Below are 17,594 nucleotides of genomic sequence, written 5' to 3'. Positions count from 1 at the left end.
ATGGTTATTATCATATATCACCAGGGACAAAAAGTCTGTGGATGAATACAGACCAGATGGCAGTATTTTAGCTGCTTTTTGTTTGAAGTGATAATATCTTTAGGAACCTAAAGGAAGTCAGAACTTGACCGCATTATACACGCCCAGTATGATACCATGTGCCTTTAAATGGTGCCCATGTGCACATACACATACGCACTTAAATTGGAACGGAATAAATGAAAAACTCACAATCTGACAATATGCTGATCAATTCTCCTAGTTATTTGTTGAGCTTGTCACTAGAAAGCCTTTCCTGAGTCATCTGGTAATGTGAATAATCCTTACGATGGTACACTTTGTGCTTTGTTGAATATCTTGTTACTGAGGGCTTTCTCCTACCTTTCCTCTCTTTCTTTTCTTTCCCTTTCCCCTTCTGTCACGGATTATTAATGATGGTGGGCTGTGATTTATTAGCCTTCTTGCACAGTGTCCCTTAAGTGCATGGTTGACATTAGCAAGATGCCAAGGCCATAACCCTGCCATAATCCCTGTTGTGCTGTTTTCCACCGAAACACTTGCTGTTTTGCCCAAACTTCATTCATCACTGATATCTTTCTAAACAACAAACAAGTATAATGCTGTCTACTAAGCTTTATTTTTAGTAATGCTTTGATTCGGCATATTTTAATTTTGAAAGTTGGCTTAAAGGCAGCTCAAATACAACTTGGCGCATTATCACGCATGTATCTTTAAGTATTCCCTGTATAGCTTTAAAAACCAACTAATTCACATAACATACCAGTTACTAGACCGAAGTGATAACTCAGCCTCTTTGACAAATAAGGAATCACCCTGATTTATATGTATCACAAAAGCATATCTACCCAGCTTTCTATTATCTGACACTTTCAAATACGTACAGTAGAGGATGCTCATCGTGGTGAACTTGAAGAGTCTACAAGATCAGGAACATTAAATTACGGGTGGTGTATTTTTAGTGTTGAGTGCTTTTAATCTTTCATCCCTTTTGAAATGCAACGCGCGTGTTGTGTAGGTAATCCAGGCAGGTGTGTATTTTTAACTGCTAAGTGTCATTAGTCTCTTTTCCTTAATAGAGCGCCCTGCGTGCACAAAGTTGTTAAACACTCCAGGTATTTTTTCGATTCTCATTCACATGCTTTTTTCCTTTTCTTTCTTTTTTCTAAAAGATTTTATTTATTTGACAGAGAAAGAGACAGCCAGCGAGAGAGGGAACACAAGCAGGGGGAGTGGGAGAGGGAGAATCAGGCTTCCCACTGAGCAAGAAGCCCAATGCAGGGCTCAATCCTAGGACCGCAGGATCATGACCTGAGCCGATGGCAGACGCTTAACGACTGAGACACCCGGGCACCCCCCATGCTTTTTTCATGTACAGCAATGTTAAGTAGGTCATTTCAGAACTCAGAAAGGAAAAGTTATCATACATAGTTATGAAAGTTATCTCTCTACAGTTACTAGCAGGAAGAGTCTGACATTAAATTTTCCACCAACTATCCTTTAATTGTGTGGTTTAATGGCAATAAATGTGAGCATTGATTGCAGTAACTTTAAACAGATTCCAGACCTACCTGTATATGGTTCTGTGCTCCATCCCAGTCTCTGCTTTCTTCCTTTGAGAAACTGAGGTAGAAAGTGTTCATAATTCTATATAAGCAGAGCATAAAACTTGGCCTTGAATCTTTGGGTTTCCTAATTCATGCTTATTTTGGTAGGCCAGCCATGAATCTTTTCTTTAACCCAAGTGCTCTTAGAATTCTCAGGAATAGAAAAAAAAAAAAAAATCAGCATCTGTCGTTGACTAATCCAGGAAAAAAAAACATGTGACGTGTCTTAGTTTATATTTTAATGTGTTTTAAAATAATCTTTACATTTCTGAAGTTGTTGATTAGAAGAGATGAAGCAGACCCAAAATGCTTTGTTTGACTTTTTGCACTCAATGAACTTTGTGTCCTTTCTGGTAGCACAAGGCTTGTTCTAAATACAAAGTTTGAAAAGTAAAAAGAGCATATGGGAACAAATAGAAAATCATCCGTAATCTTTCTTCATTTCCAGAAAAAACACTGTATTAATACGGTGACTTGTGCTCCTCCTCTGTTGCATATTCCCAGAGCACCAGATATTGTCCCCTTTATAAGAGTCATCATGCTTGTATAGTTTAAGGCTTGCTCTTCCCTAAATGCTGCAATCTTCTGGAAGCAGCATTGTCTCTGCCCTAGGCACTGTCCTATCTAGAGTGCCTAGTGTGGGGTGTGTCTTAGAGCCGGCACTTAACAGATACTGGCTGTGGAAAGAGGACTGTTCTCTGTGCATTTTTATACATATATTTTTTGCTTCCAAAAAATAGTACTATATAGTCCAGGTTGAATGTGTTTTTTTTTTTTTTAAGATTTTTTTCTATTTATTTGAGAGAAAAAAAGAGAGAGACAGAGAGGGAGAGCATGAGCGGGGGTGGGGGGACAGAGAAAGAGGGACAAGCAGACTCCCTGCTGAGCAGGGAGCCCAACGCCCGGCTGGATCCCACGACCCTCAGATAGTGATCTGAGCTGAAGGCAGACACTTAACCGAATGAGCCACCCGGGCACCCCAGATAGTATGTGTTTTCAAGTAAAAAGCCTTTTTATATACAATTTAAAAGATTATCTCAGGTGATACAATGGTTGATACCTTACTCTACTTCTAGTATGAAAAATATATATACGTAATACCTCAAGTAACTACTTCACAACGTACAACATGTTCCCAGCCAGATCACGCTCGCACAGCAAGAAATCAATAGAGCCAAGCATAGATACCCAGCAAAAGATATTTATCTAAATAGTGATAATGCTATAGTGGCTTTTCCAAATTTATAGTACCACATCTTTTTAATTTGTGACAATTTCTCAATAGGAAAGCTGTTGCATTTCAGTGCTCTCATGAGAATAGCCTAAGCTTTGACAAAAAGGAGGCTACAGGGACTGGGACAGAACAAATCACTAGCCTTATGCAGAGGAGATGGAACCTTCCAAGAAATTTTATTTTATTTTATTTATTTTTTAAAGATTTTATTTATTTATTTGACAGAGAGAGACAGCAAGAGAGGGAACACAAGCAGGGGGAGTGGGAGAGGAAGAAGGAGGCTTCCCGCTAAGCAGGGAGCCCGATGCAGGGCTCGATCCCAGAATGCCAGGATCATGACCTGGGCCAAACGCAGACGCTTAATGACTGAGCCACCCAGGCGCCCCCAAGAAATGTTAAAACCAATAACCAATGTATAATTATAATGGTGACAGGTGCTTTAATGTGGAAAAAAATGGATAGAACCTTTCATCTGATGCCTCATAACTATATTTCTCAGAAGATCTGAAACAAGATCTACAATTAAAATATTGGGTTTGATGCTTATACTCACTGTACAACTCCCTATGGGTACCAAGAACTCATTAATCACCAAATATAATCATTAGCTCTTTTCAACCATCGATTTCATTGATCTCTTTTATTTTTTTTCTTTCTTTTTAATCTATGCAAGGCACATCCCCACTGCTGTCACTTTCTTTACCTTCAATACTTTGTATTGGTTTTCCTCTTCCCTATCTGGCCATGATTTCCCATTCTGTTAATGTACCGGGCTTCCTTTCCTTGCTCTGTAAATATTGACTTTTCATTTTCTTGTGCTCTGAACTCTCCTCAGGCAATTTCATATACTTTCATAGATTCAACTATAGGACCCTCCAGAGCCATATTTCCAACAGCCTTGTCATTTCCCCTCCATTCTCTGAAATTTTTGGCACCTCGCTCCCTCTTCCTCTCCACCACGAGCTAGGTTTCCATCCGAGGTGAGTCAGTATCCTGGATGGCCCATCACCCACCTCCCACGTCTTCCATGACCTACCCATACCACCTCAGCCACCCACTCCTGTGGTCATTCCTTGCAACTTTTTATGAACTGAAAACACTCTGCCATCAGAATGACTAATTTAAATATTTCTGCTGTGACCAAAGCTTCCTCTTTTTCTAGTTTCATCTTGAACTATATTCTCACCATGATTTTTCTAAAACCTCATTAGATCTCTAGTCTTTTGAGCTTTTTTTTTTTAAAGATTTTATTTATTTATTTATTTGACAGAGATAGAGACAGCCAGCGAGAGAGGGAACACAAGCAGGGGGAGTGGGAGAGGAAGAAGCAGGCTCATAGCAGAGGAGCCCAATGTGGGGCTCGATCCCATAACGTCGGGATCACGCCCTGAGCCGAAGGCAGACACCTAACCGCTGTGCCACCCAGGAGCCCCTAGTCTTTTGAGCTTTTATCTTTCCCTGACAATCAACACTTGGACTTGACTTCTTTTCCTATACAGCTTAGTTACTATAATCCAACACTTCCAACATTCTCTTCCTGATATCCTAAAAACTTCCTTCACTCGACTATTCTTCTGTCTTGCCTCCTTACCAAGCCCTTCAGGCTGCAACGCAATGGTACCGTCCTACACTCCCGTGCTCCTACACTAGACAGGTTAACATTGCCATATAGTCATGACTGTTAACCTTAATTCTCACAAGGCCTGAAAAGATACTTATGTTACTTAACCAACTCTCCAGTTCTTCATATATTATTCCAATATATTTCCCATTATCCTCAAAATTCTGATACTCTCTCTTTCGCTTACAAATTCTTAGTCACCCACAGATTTTCTCATTTCCTTCTTCATGGAGAAGAGCATAATCACAAAAGCAATCTCCTCAACTTGTCATTTGAAGACCAAAGACTTACTTACAGCTGCATTCACTCTTCCTTCCTTCCATCTTACTGCAATCCATTTAACAGATACTTATTGAAGGTCTTCTTTGGGCCAGTCACTGTGCTAGGTGCTGGAATTACAAAGAAGATTAAGATCGACATAATCTCTTACTTCATGGACCTTAAAGTGTGGTGGAGAAGAGATCCATTAAATAACTATCCTAATAATGAATTAATTTCATTTGCGATAGGTACTGTTATGAGAGCAGGATGCTGTAAGATCATGCATCAAGAGGACTTGACCTATATCTAAGTAAGACTTCAAGGTAAGTAGGCTTTGTTCAGGCTAAGGTACATATATGTAGAAGGAGTTTCAGTCGAGAGAATGGATAGGAAATGTCATGTCCAAGGAAATAAGAAATGGTTGACGTGTCAGTAATACAGAGAAATAAGTATAAGGTGAGATTGAAGACAGATAGGTCCTTGTTAATCACGCTGAAGATTTTGGCCATTTTTCTAACAACAGAGGGACATTTTGAGCTGGGGAGTATACAGTTGAATTTCTTTTTGTTTTGTTTTGTAACACACCTAATTCTGGCATTTAAAAGAGATTGCTCAAAATTGGGTAGCGGTCGGTAGAGCAGAAGTCTGATTCGATTGTACTGAGGAGTGAGTATGAGAACATGGATCAGGAAGAGCCTATTCCACTTTCTAATTTGGTTACAAAGAAAAAGATGGTTACTGCAGTGGGCTATGAAATCATAGGGTGGTTTGCTTTCACGTGCAACACATTGGAGTATGGTTATTGTAGAGAGTGCAAGAGTGAAGGTAAGAAAGATGTTGCATTTGCAAAGATTCAGAGAAAACTAAGAAATCAGATTTCTTTCAGGGAGCTGACACTATAACTAGTATACTTGCACTTGAAAAGATCCTTCCTAGAACACATGTGACAATATGGTGCATATAATAAATTACAGATAGATTAGCATGAGGAAAAGATGGGGAGGGGGAGTTAGGGAGGATGTGGTATATAAACTGAGCCTTGGATAAAATGGGTAAAATAAAGATGTGGTCAACTATGATGATGGAAGCTTAGATGCAAGAGACATTTCAAGAGTCTATTTTACTCTGTGATTACATCAGTATAGACGCTAGGACTGAGGGAAAGTCCAAGTTTCAAACCTAGGTGTGTGTGAGCTGGTGGTACTAATTTGGGAAATAAAAGCACTGCTGCTCTGCTTCTGTCTCAGAGAGGAATCTTTTTTCTTCCTCATTAGAGGAAGCACAGAACAAAAATAGGGAAATGTAGGGCGAGGAACAAAACGGAGAAATTGACCAATATCCAGAAAACACCAAACTCAGTCTCCATTTTGTGGCTCCTTTTCTTTTCAAGGGTCCCAGAATGGCAAATCTACACACATTCAAGTGTAAATTCAACATTATTATCTATTTTTGTCTGTCAGGTGGCAGAAAAAAAAAAGAGGGCAATAATGCCTCATACTGATGAGGGTATAGAAAAATCTGCACTCTTATGTAATTGGAGTCAGAGAGTAAAACAGAACAAACTCTATACAGTCTGACTATAAGCAGAGAAACTATACGCTTGGGAAAAATTCCATGTCTAGATATTTAGTTCAGAGGATGAATTGCAAAAAGGATAGGTATGAGGATGTTTACGGCAGAGTTATTTAAAAAGAGTGAAAAATTTAGAAAAAACCGACATGTACATTTTTTGAGTAATAATTAAACATGTTATATGTGTACAAGGAGATACCATAAGTTGTTACCCAGAGATACGGATCTATACGTATTAACATAAAAAGTGCTTCACAATCCAGAAAAAAAATAGCAAGTGACCGACTATGGCATGTCTGTTTGCATCTATGAAAAAACCTATTTCGTGACACGTAACAAATGTTTGAAAAGAGACACAACCAGAGAACCAATTATTTTGGAAAGACGTGTAGCTAAATGGTATACGTGGATGAGAATGGAGAGGTGGCTGCTGCCTAGTTGATTCTTGCTTGTTTATATTCTGTTGTATTTTGGGGGTTTTTTGATTTTTGATTTTTATTTATTTATTTATGTATTTATTTATTAATGATTTTATTTATTTATTTGACAGAGAGAGACAGCGAGAGAGGGAACACAAGCAAGGGGAGCGTGAAAGGGAAAAGCAGGCTTCCCGCCAAGCAGGGAGCCCTATGCGGGACTTGATCCCAGGACCCTGGGATCATGACCTAAGCTGAAGGCAGACGCTTAATGGCTGAGCCACCCAGGCGCCCTGATTTTTTATTTTTATTTAAATGATAAGAGTCGTGGTATTTCACCTGTGGCCCACAAGGCTGGCAGACCCCACCCCACCCCCTCATGGGGATGGAGGGGCTCCGGGGTCCCCCCACTTATTCTACACCTCTCATGTCTCCTCACTGTGCCAGACTAGAGTCAAGCTCAACATCGTCTTCTTTCCCTGATGATTCCTCCAAGCCCATTCCCTTGGCTGTGGTTTTGCTGGATAGTAGGTAGGGACAGTGGGAATCTTGTTCATCCATTCATGCAGGTCGCTAATTAGATGACGAGGCATTTGGCTGCCTTAAGAGAGTCATACTTACTCCCTGCATTTACCCACACTTCATTGAATTTCTTCACTTTCATCTCTTGTATTTTCTAATGATTCAGTAATTGATACGGACTGTTCCTATAAGGAAATGTGGTTTTTAAGCTTAAAAATCCAAATCTAAGTAATTTGGCACGATATATAAGTATCAACATTCTTATCCATCTACATGTTTCATGGGCTATCCACTATCAAGGGGGAAATAAATAGAAATTTTGGGGTTAAGATAAGTAAATGAAAAGCCTTTTCATACTTACGATACCACAGACTATTTTCTCCTCATGTGATACTACCCTGAATGGTTCTCTAGAAACCTGACAGTGTTACATCACCTAAGTATTCAATGAAAAGTAAGATGCAGTGAATAAAACTGGCCTTTCCAAATTGGACAAATGCCCGTGTAAAATGCAATTCCTCCAGAGTGGAGACCAAGAACCCATTTTCCTTAGAGTGGTCCCTGCTCCAGATCAGAGATCATTCTGTTGGGAATTCAGGTCCCTCCATGATGGACCCAGCTCACTTTAGGATTCTTGGGAATCTTAATGCATAAAGTAACTATGAAAATGCCTTTCACTTGGAAGGCTCACCAAAATGAATGAATGAAGGAAAGAATAATCTGATAAATAATCTTATGGCCAACAGGCCAGCCAGAGCATCCGAAATTTTAAGAAGCTAAAAGTGACAAAATGATAATCAGGCCGCTATGAAGTAAGGCAAATACATTGCTCTTAGCCTCTACTGAAAATGACACCGATAAATGATATCAGAAACATGCTGTCTCAGTTAGTTCTGACTGCTACAGCAAGTACCGCACGCTGGATGGCTTAAACAGCAAACATTTCTTTCTCACTGTTCTGGAGGCTGGAAGTCCGAAACCGGGATGCCTGCGAGGTCAGATTCTTGGAGAGGGTCCTCTTCCTGGTTTTGTCCTCGCCTGGGTGCGCACACTCAGAGATCCCGTGTCTCTTTCTCTCTTCCTAAGGGTCTTGATCACATCCTGGAGACCCCCGTCCGAATGCCATCACAAAGGGGAATAAGACTACAACATGTAATTTTGGGGGAGACACAAACATTCAGCCCAAAGCAAATGCCAACCTAATTTCCAGAAGCAGAATGTCTCCATCCTATTGTTACCAGTTATCCATCAATCAATGCTATTGTTTTTCTACTGGAAGAAAGGAGTCAACAAAAGTTGGGTAGTCAGCATGAGTGCTTAGAAAAAAAAGAGATGTCAGAGGAAAAAAAAAAACAAAAACTTGGCTGTACCCACTCAGCATGTCCAGTGAGGAGGGGATAGTCTAGCCCTACAACTGCTCGACCCAATCCCTGTGGCAAGTGCCCACAGCTCAGAGGCTGAAAAATCAGGTTATTATAGGGTGATGTCATTAAGCATTTAGACATTACAATTGTCTCTCCTCCCCTCTCAACCACCACGGCCCTCTCATTCCATGTTCACTAAATAGCTTCTGATTGTAATGTGCTTTCCCGTGCAGATTGTGCACAGGGAAGGAATGTGCTGCTCTTGCAGACTTGCAAAGTCCATGGGATGCCCACATCTCCCCTCTCAGCTAGCTGTCATTCTCATCTACCCAAGCCCCTTCCATGAGCTCACTTGGTGCATGCTGGATGTCTAGAGATTAAACACAGTCTAGGAATGCTGATTGAAAAAGATACCATCTCTTAACTATTTGCTCACTCATAGACTTTGACCCCTGGCTCACAGTCTTCCTCTTGATTTCACGCTCTGCCAGCCTCATGGGTGATTGACACATCCAGATGGATGTCGTTCCAACATTCTGGCTTCTTGGTTCTTTGACATGCAAATGTTCCCATGAGTTTTTCCATCACTCCACCTCACCCACCTGCTTGCTCCCAGGGCCAGATCCTAGACCTCATCCCTATCACCTGAAACTGTTTTACATTCCAAATCATTAACTCATATTTCTTGTTCTCGGATCACAACAGCTTTCTAGCTTGCTCGTTCACTGCTATCAGGTCAACTGCTTCCTAAGTTCCTTTAAGGATCCAGAGCCGTTCAGAGTTTTCTCCCAAATTTTTGGGACCATTTGCTAAAGGTATTTTCTCATTAGCTTTCTTTTTCTTTCTTTCTTTCTTTCTTTCTTTCTTTCTTTCTTTCTTTCTTTCTTTCTTTTACTGGGATAAAATAGCACAACATAAAAGTTACCGTCCTGACCATTTTAAAGCATACGATTTGGTGGCATTAGGTACATTCTCGCTGTTGTGCAACCATCCACTTCCAGAACTCTTTTCATCTTGCAAAACTGAAACTCTGTACCTATTAAACACTAACTCTCGGTTCCCTCTACGTCTCCCTGCCTCCAGTCCCCGGCAGCCACCAGTCTACTCTCTGTCTCTTTGAATTTGACTATTCTAGGTACTTCATATGTCATATAGTAGTTGCCTTTTTAGGACTGGCTGATTTCACTTAGCGCGATGTCCTCATCCATGTTCATCCAGGAGTTCATGCGAGGTTCATCTGTGTTGTAACACGTGTCAGGATTTCCCTGCCTTTTTAAGGCTGAATAATACCCTATTGTATGAATAGACCATATCTTGTTTACCCATTCATCTGTTGATGGACACTTAGGTTGCTTCCACACTTTGCCTATTGTGAAGGATGCTGTTACAAACATGGGTATACTCATTCATCTTTCTTATTGCTGTCAATCTCTGAAAGGCTTTGTAATTTACTCAATTATGAACCAAACCACTATTAAAATGATTCTTCAAACACTTGCCACTTATTTTCTCCCTTTGCCTTCTCTGAAAAATGTAGTGATAACATAACGATGATTGTGATGGTGTCATTGACTAAACCATTTTACACTTGCAAAACGCTGTTCATCGATTGGCTCTGCGATCAATGGATTTGAGTACTCTATTAAAGCTGGCTAGCTAACATTTATTTCTTAAACATGAAAGGTATGTGAAGTACTTCCTTAAGAGGGTTCAGACCAATCACATGGTGGTCAAATATAGTTTTTCAAAGAACCTGTAGTTAATTGCATGGACAGCGCTCCTCTCCGGCACGTGGGAGAATTTTACTTCCTTACTGTCATCGCAGTGATGCGAGGCCATGAGATAAATTCTGGAGAATCGATGGCATGAAGAGTGTGTGCATCTGTTTTAGGCTGAAGCAATGGAGGTTTACTTCTGGGCCAAAACTCTCTCTTCTGCTGCGGCATCAACTAAGGAGGCCACTTGACCCAGATGGTACAGCTATAGGACGGTGGAAACGCGAACAAATGATTGCTGAGTAGCCATATGGAAAGGCATTTGCCCTGGACAGTTGCCCAGAACCTCAACAGACATTCTGTAAGCAAGAAATAAACCACTGAGATTTGTGGGATTATTTGTTTCTGTAATACAACCTAGTCTATCCTGACTAATACAATAGTGGACTACTTAAGCAAATTGTGAGTTGGTATCTGTCCATTAACCATACAATTAAAAAAAATGAGGCTAGTATGGTTAATATAGAAAGAACCTCCAAATATATTAACTTTAAAAACCAACATATAGAATTGAGTACATATCATGTTACCGTTTGTATAAAACACAAATAAATAGAAACATATGTATTGAATATCTATACAGATATACAAAAAAACTGGTAAGAGGGGTTGCCTCTGGGAAAAGGGAGGGAGGACAGACAAGTGTGGGAGAGACATTTTTCACTGCCGGAATACTTTTTAATGTTTACTATTTAACGATACTTTAAAATAATAAATGTACGGATTACGTGGTCATAAACATTAAAAGCTGTTATGAAAGTTTAAATCAAACCAGTGGTTAGGGGGAAAGAAAAAAAAGAATATATTTGAGAAATCATGCAGTAATCAGTATGGCACAGTTTGAGAGCTTGTAAATTTTAGGAATACAGGGAAGGAAGAAGTCAGAGATAATCATAACGTAAGTTCCATGTGGGCGAAAATTGTAGTCTCTTTTGTTCATTGACAGTACATATGAACTGACTATAAAGTATCAATTATTGTTATGTTGAAAAAATGTTTTTGTCCTTTGCCGTTTACATTATATTTAAAAGTTGGTAATGTCTTTCCTTTTTCATGAAATGACATTTCAATAAAGGGCTCCTTTATTTCTAATTTGGCCTACTTGTTACCTTCAACTGCAGGTAACTTTTTAACGAGAACATGTTAACAAAATATAAAACCGCTCCATGGAAATACAGAATTAAACATAATGCTTTTATCAAACATTAAATGGTTGGGTCTTAAAGGTTTTTATGAATTGGGGTGCCTGGGTGGCTCAGTCCGTTAAGTGTCTGACTCTTGGTTTCGGCTCAGGTCATGATCTTGGGGTGGTGGGATCGAGTCCGGGTATCAGGCTCTGAGCTCAGTGCTCTCTCCCTTTCCCTCTGGCCCTCCTGCTTGTTCTCTCTCTCTCTCTCTTTTTCTCTCAAATAAATAAATACATACATACATAAAATCTTTTTTAAAGAAAGGTCTTTATGAATCTATGGCAAACTAGAAAAATGTAAGCTGTTTTAGAATTCAGAAATCACTTTACAGAAAATAACTTTGGCTTTAAGGTCTGATACCATTTGTATAAAGCTATTCCCAAATTTTTTTTTAATTTTATTTTTAAGTAATCTCTATACCCAACATGGGGCTTGAACCCACAACCTTGAGATCAAGAATTGCATGCTCTACCAACTGAGCCAGCCAGGTGCCCTATTCTTGAATTCTGCTTAAACAATTTTGTTTAGGAGCGTCTTGGTGGCTTGGTGGGTTAAGCAACCGACTCTTGTTTCAGCTCAGGTCATGGTCTCAGGGTTGTGAGCTCGAGCCCCACACAGGGCTCCATGCTCAGCAGAGAGTCTGCTTGAGATTTTCTCTCTCCCCCCTCTCTCCCCCTTTCTCTGCCTCTCCCCTCCACTCACTCTCTTTCTCTCAAATTAAATAATCTTTTAGAAAATAAAAAAATAAATACTTTTGTTTAGAACCTTCCAAAACAATAGCACTCATTTATTTCAAGTTACTACACATTTTGCCTACCTGGTCTGAATTTGGGATCCTTACTCTTCTCCTGTGAACTGTTGGAATTTCGCATTGATGCACCATAAATAGCATTGCCCAGCAGAACTATTGTGCTTTCACTTGAGAATTTTGAAGCTATTTCAACCATGTAAAGCCAACAACGTCATATGTCATAGAACAATTTCTAATCTGTCAAACATGTAAGAGGAAGACGAATTGCTAGGTGTGGAGGGAACCCCGTGACGTGTAAGCAGCCCGGTTCTTTTTCCAAATAAAGGTGGAAGGAGTGCTGAGAGTTCTCATGTTACTTGAAGAGGTGGGGGATCACCTTTCTTCTTCACAGGCATAGGTAGCCCAGTGACCCAGAAAGGGATATGGGAGGCATCCCCCAGTGACAGAGTTCTGCCTCCCAGCGACTGTGTTATGGGCACTGGAGCAGGTGAAAGTGTATCTGACTCCACCTGGTTTGTTAATTCCTATGCCCAGGCTGAGCTCAAGAGGCTTTACCATGCTAAGCTGCCACCTGAAATTCAGCCTCTCTGCTCTGCCCCAGAAGATTCCTGACTAGTACCTGGTCCTGCGTGGCCTCAACATTTTCTGGGCTGTACCCATATCACACAGCAACGTTGGCATCTTGTATGAACTCTAGGCAGAAAGCTTTCCCCCTAAACCTTCTGCTTTCAGATTTATTTCCACTTTCCCAACAGCTGACCTCATTCATAACTTTTTCCTTGTTGTTGGCACCCCTCCTCCATCATGATTGACAGTCACCCCCTTGATTATGCTGCTTCTGGCTGCTTAAGGGAAGCATCTTACCTTGCCCCGCTCAGCCTCCTCGTCCTCTCAGGCTTCTGCAGGCAAGACCTTGCCCTGTATCCTGAGTCCCCCAGTGGAATCTAGACAAATAAACAGGAGATTTCCTGGGATTATATTCAAGAACAACTCACATAATTGGTCACCTCCAGTATCATAAGGAAATAGGACAGTCAACTTGTCACTGCATTTGTTAGCGTTACATGATGTTCTGACCCCCAAGAGTTAAATCTCATTTCAGTCAACTATAAGGAGTTGTCAAAATTCTTTTGCACTGTAGGAACTGTGTTGTCTTGAAACAAACTTGTTTTAAATATAAATTGCTTTTCCAGCACCATAGATTTGTTTTAAACAATCTTTCTATTTATTTTACTTGTAGGTTGATTTAATCTTGTTATACACATGCCAGATACTTATTAGAGGAGTGTTAGATAGTTGAGTTTTTATTGCCTTTTTGCGGGGTTAAAGAAGGGCTGCCGGCACCTCAGTCCCCTTATTATTTGGATAGACTCCTCCCCTGCATAATCCCTTCTGGTACAGAAGTCACCATAGTCAAGTAAGCCATCTTCCTCTTCCTGGAGGTTTCCATTCAGGCACGTGACCAAGACTCTCTTGGATGTATCTCTTGAGAAATGGGAGTCATCTGAAAATCATTCACGGTAATTTATCTGAGGAATTTATCTTATATATTTTTAAAGATCTATTTATTTATTTATTTGACGAAGGAAGGGCAGAGGGAGAGAGAGAATCTCAAGCAGACTCCCTGCTGAGCGCGGAGCCCAACATGGAGCTTGATCACTCTTGATAGATTTGATCCCGTGACCATCACGGTAAGCAGGGCTACCTCCTCTATGTGTAAATTAGGAAAAGATGATCCGTCTTCCAGGTGTTTTATGGACATCTGTCAGAAAATTGTTATAACACACTGATTTTATTAGAACAAGACATTGGGCTACCTTAAGCCCAGAAATATTTGACATGACATGTATATGATTCCATAATGAAAAGAGCATACGTTCTATGTGGCAGACACGATTATAACCTTCTTCTGAGTTTGCTTCCCAATGGCATGAGGAGACCCAAGTGGCTAAGTGGAGGTAGTTGTTTCTGGTTTCATGGAACCATAATTGTTTACCTGGCAGAAGAAATCTTGGAGTACTCAGCAGAACCCCATGAAGGAAGGAAAAGTGGATCATTAGATTTAAAAGTGAGAGGTGCCATTGGGTTTAATAGTGAGAGGATCCACCCATTTGTTCTCAGACCCATATATGACTATTTCTCTCTGGTTCAGAGAACATACCATATCTACCCATTACCACCCCAGACTGGCACGATGTTGTTCCCTGACTACATAACTGAATAGTCAATAGGCATTCTGCTGGTGTCTAAGGCAAACTGCTTTCAAGTGATGGCACACATGTGACCAGTGATCCCATGGGCATCAGTACAATGCCTTATCTCACTAAAAAATAAAATATTAAAAGCAATGTTTTGAAAGAGAAGTTGTGAATGAGTCAAGTGTTCAGGAAATTTATAGACTGTGCTGCTTGCGGGTGTATGGCAGTCAGGAAAAGCCAATCCAAATCCAAAGTAAGTGCCTATTCCGTGAAGAAATGTAATCGGTTTGCCGCCAAGCACCATTTTGGTCTCGCGAGAGTTGGGTCCCACACTGGAGGCTCAGGCCTGCTTCCTGCAAATGTCAAGTTGGACGCTGAGCAGCAACAGGCCAGCCTTGGTGAGGGGAGGTCTGAATAGCTGAGCCCGTGCACAGGTTCTATTTAGTCTCAGGGTCACCACTTGGTTTATGAGCTCATCGCAGGCACAGAGGATCTCAAGGGGTGTCCTGTTTTATTACAAACATCTCATTTACAATGGGAGGTTCATTAATGGAGTTCTCAGGACCGGTATTCAACCCCTACCAGGAACTGAATGCAAGCCAAAAGCTGTTTCTCAAAAGGAGAATTATTACTCATCAAAGAGGATGTGCTTATGCTCAAATATCCTATGGGCCTCTACTGTGATTTGTTTATTGGAACTTTCTTTTCTTTTCTTTTCTTTTCTTTTCTTTTCTTTTCTTTTCTTTTCTTCTCAGAATTTATTTTTTATTTGAGAGACAGAGAGAGTGAAAGAGAGAGTGCATGAGCAGGGGCAGGGCGGGGGGAGAGGAAGAGGGAGAAGCAGACTTCCCATCAAGGAGGGAAACTGACGTGGGGCTCCATCCCAGGACCCTGAGATCATGACCTGAACCCCCTGTTTATTGGAATTCTCATTGGGTTTAGACAGTGTTCCAATCTGCGGTGGGACTTTTGAGTTCTGTTGGATTCACTAGGTCATAAAGGTCAAATAGCAGAGCTGCCTGACGTGAAGCTTTCATTTCCCAGCCTTCTCAGATCCCTGGTCTCACTCAAAATTTGCAGCCATTTGGGCCACCCTTTAAGTGAATCAAAGAAGCACACCTATAGTATATGTTACTTCCAAAATTCAATGAGGCTCATCGAGTGTTATGCCTTTTTTCTCTATCGCTGTCAGGTACAAGATATATTAACTTTCCTTCATATTGACAAGGATAACCCCACGGACTTCAGACAGTTGAGAAGTCATTGCTACTTTCTGTTACTGGGTATGTTCAGCAGGAAACAATAATGTATTAGATTAGCTTGAAGCCCCATGAAATGATGAAACTATCAGGTACCCTTTGGCCAAATTGTGGCCCACGTTTCAAGAGCTACTGTATTCCTGAGACCAGATAAGTAAACGAGTGCTCCTGTCAAGTGAAAAGAACCTTCTGAGATTCTTTATTGAAATAGCATTGGTGAGGCCAACAGATGTAAACCGAAAACTGTTCTTTTTTACTCCAGTATAGAAATTATATCTGGATCGGCTACTAGAATTTGGAAAATGGATTCAGCTAATGATAATCAACTGGATAAGGGTGTTTGTGAAACATGTGGGAGACTCTGGTGATTTCTGCATAGGTCAAGCCAGCTACCTCTGCATCTTCTAAGTCTTGGAAGGTAGAATTTAACGCTGTATTTCCACCCCACCTTTCCCAGCCTCCTCCTGAGGATATGGTGTGGCTTTCGATTTATTTTCTGATGGGGAGAGGGAGCTATAAGGGTTTTCCTTGGTCCTTTCTACCATAATAGCAGGGTAACCATGTAATATATCATTAAAACCAATACATTTTTAAAAATATTTAATTAATTAATTAATTAATTTCAGAGAGAGACAGGAGAGAGAGAGAGAGCATGAGCAGGGGTGAGAGTCAGAGGGAGAGGGAGAAGCAGACTATAGAGCCCCAATGCGGGGCTCTATTCCAGGACCCTGGGATCATGACCCTAGCCGAAGGCAGACACTTAACCGACTGAGCCACCCAAGTGCCCCTAAAACCAGTACATTTTTGAGAATGAAGAGGAGGACTGTTAATAATTATGCTGGAAAGACAGACACAAGCTTGTGCTTCAGGGGGTCAGGCATCCAGTGTGGGGATTTGGTATTTGCTGAGGTCGTCTGTACTGGTAATGCACCCAGGAACCAGGAAAGTCATCATCAGATATGATCCGGAACCCACTGAGCCTCCATAAGCTGGACTGGGTTCACGACTCTAGTCACTACGGGATCTCTTCCTGCCTCCACTTTAACCGCTGAACCCCACTGATGACAGTCTCTCAGCATTCCCGGAAATCAGTGTTAAGCTCAGAGCCAACGTCCAACAATCCCTCGGAGGTCTGGGTATTTGCCTTTCCCCACTGCACTGTCAATCTGGTAAATGAACCTTTTCCCTGGTGGAAAGCTGGAAAGAAAATCACAGAACATGCTAGCATATTACAGGATGCTTTCTTCAGCGTATCCTGCCTCTTCCCAATGTGCTAGGGATGCGTGTGTACAGACTCTGGTCTGAGAATAAGGTGAAAAGCTGTGATCGTTGTGGGAACTGAAAACAGGCCTCTCCAAGCCCAGAGGGGTGTTGCTGTTGTTACAGAAATCAAACAGAACTTCCATGGGCTCTTCTCCAGAGACTCTAATTATAGGCCTGGAGATTATCAGGGCCGGTGGAGGTCAGGTACACAGACTCAAATTTCCCTGGCTTGATAACTTCCTCAGGTAAGGCTCTTAACAGGCGCTTCAAGCAAAGCAGCTGCAGACTTCTCCAAAGAGGAAAGAGACGACCCTTTGAGACATTCTATTCCTTCCAAATATCTTTATTCCTATGCTTATAGATCCAGTCTTTCTCAATCACTGCTCTAATTTTCACACGAGAGACCGAGAAGAGCTGTGGATTCCACTGATACTACTCAGTAATCCACTGGATCAAATTCTATACTTTATTTTGGCCAGAAACTTAAAGAGATAAAAGGTTTTGTGTGTTTGTTTGTTTATTTTTGGTAAGCACTGCTATAGGCAT

The 17,594-nt window shown here is 41.0% G+C and overlaps 1 long non-coding RNA gene across 1 annotated transcript in view; it reads right to left on the bottom strand.

Moving 5' to 3' along the window:
- Nucleotides 1-9,445: 9,445 nt before the first annotated feature.
- LOC103670538 overlaps nucleotides 9,446-17,594 on the bottom strand; it is a 38,516-nt gene continuing 30,367 nt past the window's right edge. The window contains exons 3-4 of the long non-coding RNA XR_570587.2: nucleotides 13,193-13,272; nucleotides 9,446-10,689 (exon numbers count right to left, since the gene is read on the bottom strand). This is a non-coding gene — a long non-coding RNA (uncharacterized LOC103670538). The remainder of the gene's footprint in view (nucleotides 10,690-13,192; nucleotides 13,273-17,594) is intronic.

The sequence above is a fragment of the Ursus maritimus genome, unplaced genomic scaffold (genome assembly GCF_017311325.1).
Source record: "Ursus maritimus isolate PB19 unplaced genomic scaffold, ASM1731132v1 scaffold_5, whole genome shotgun sequence".
Taxonomy (NCBI): Eukaryota; Metazoa; Chordata; class Mammalia; order Carnivora; family Ursidae; genus Ursus; species Ursus maritimus.
The sequence above is the reverse complement of the archived record's forward strand: the minus strand, read 5'-3'. Positions and strand labels throughout refer to the sequence as shown.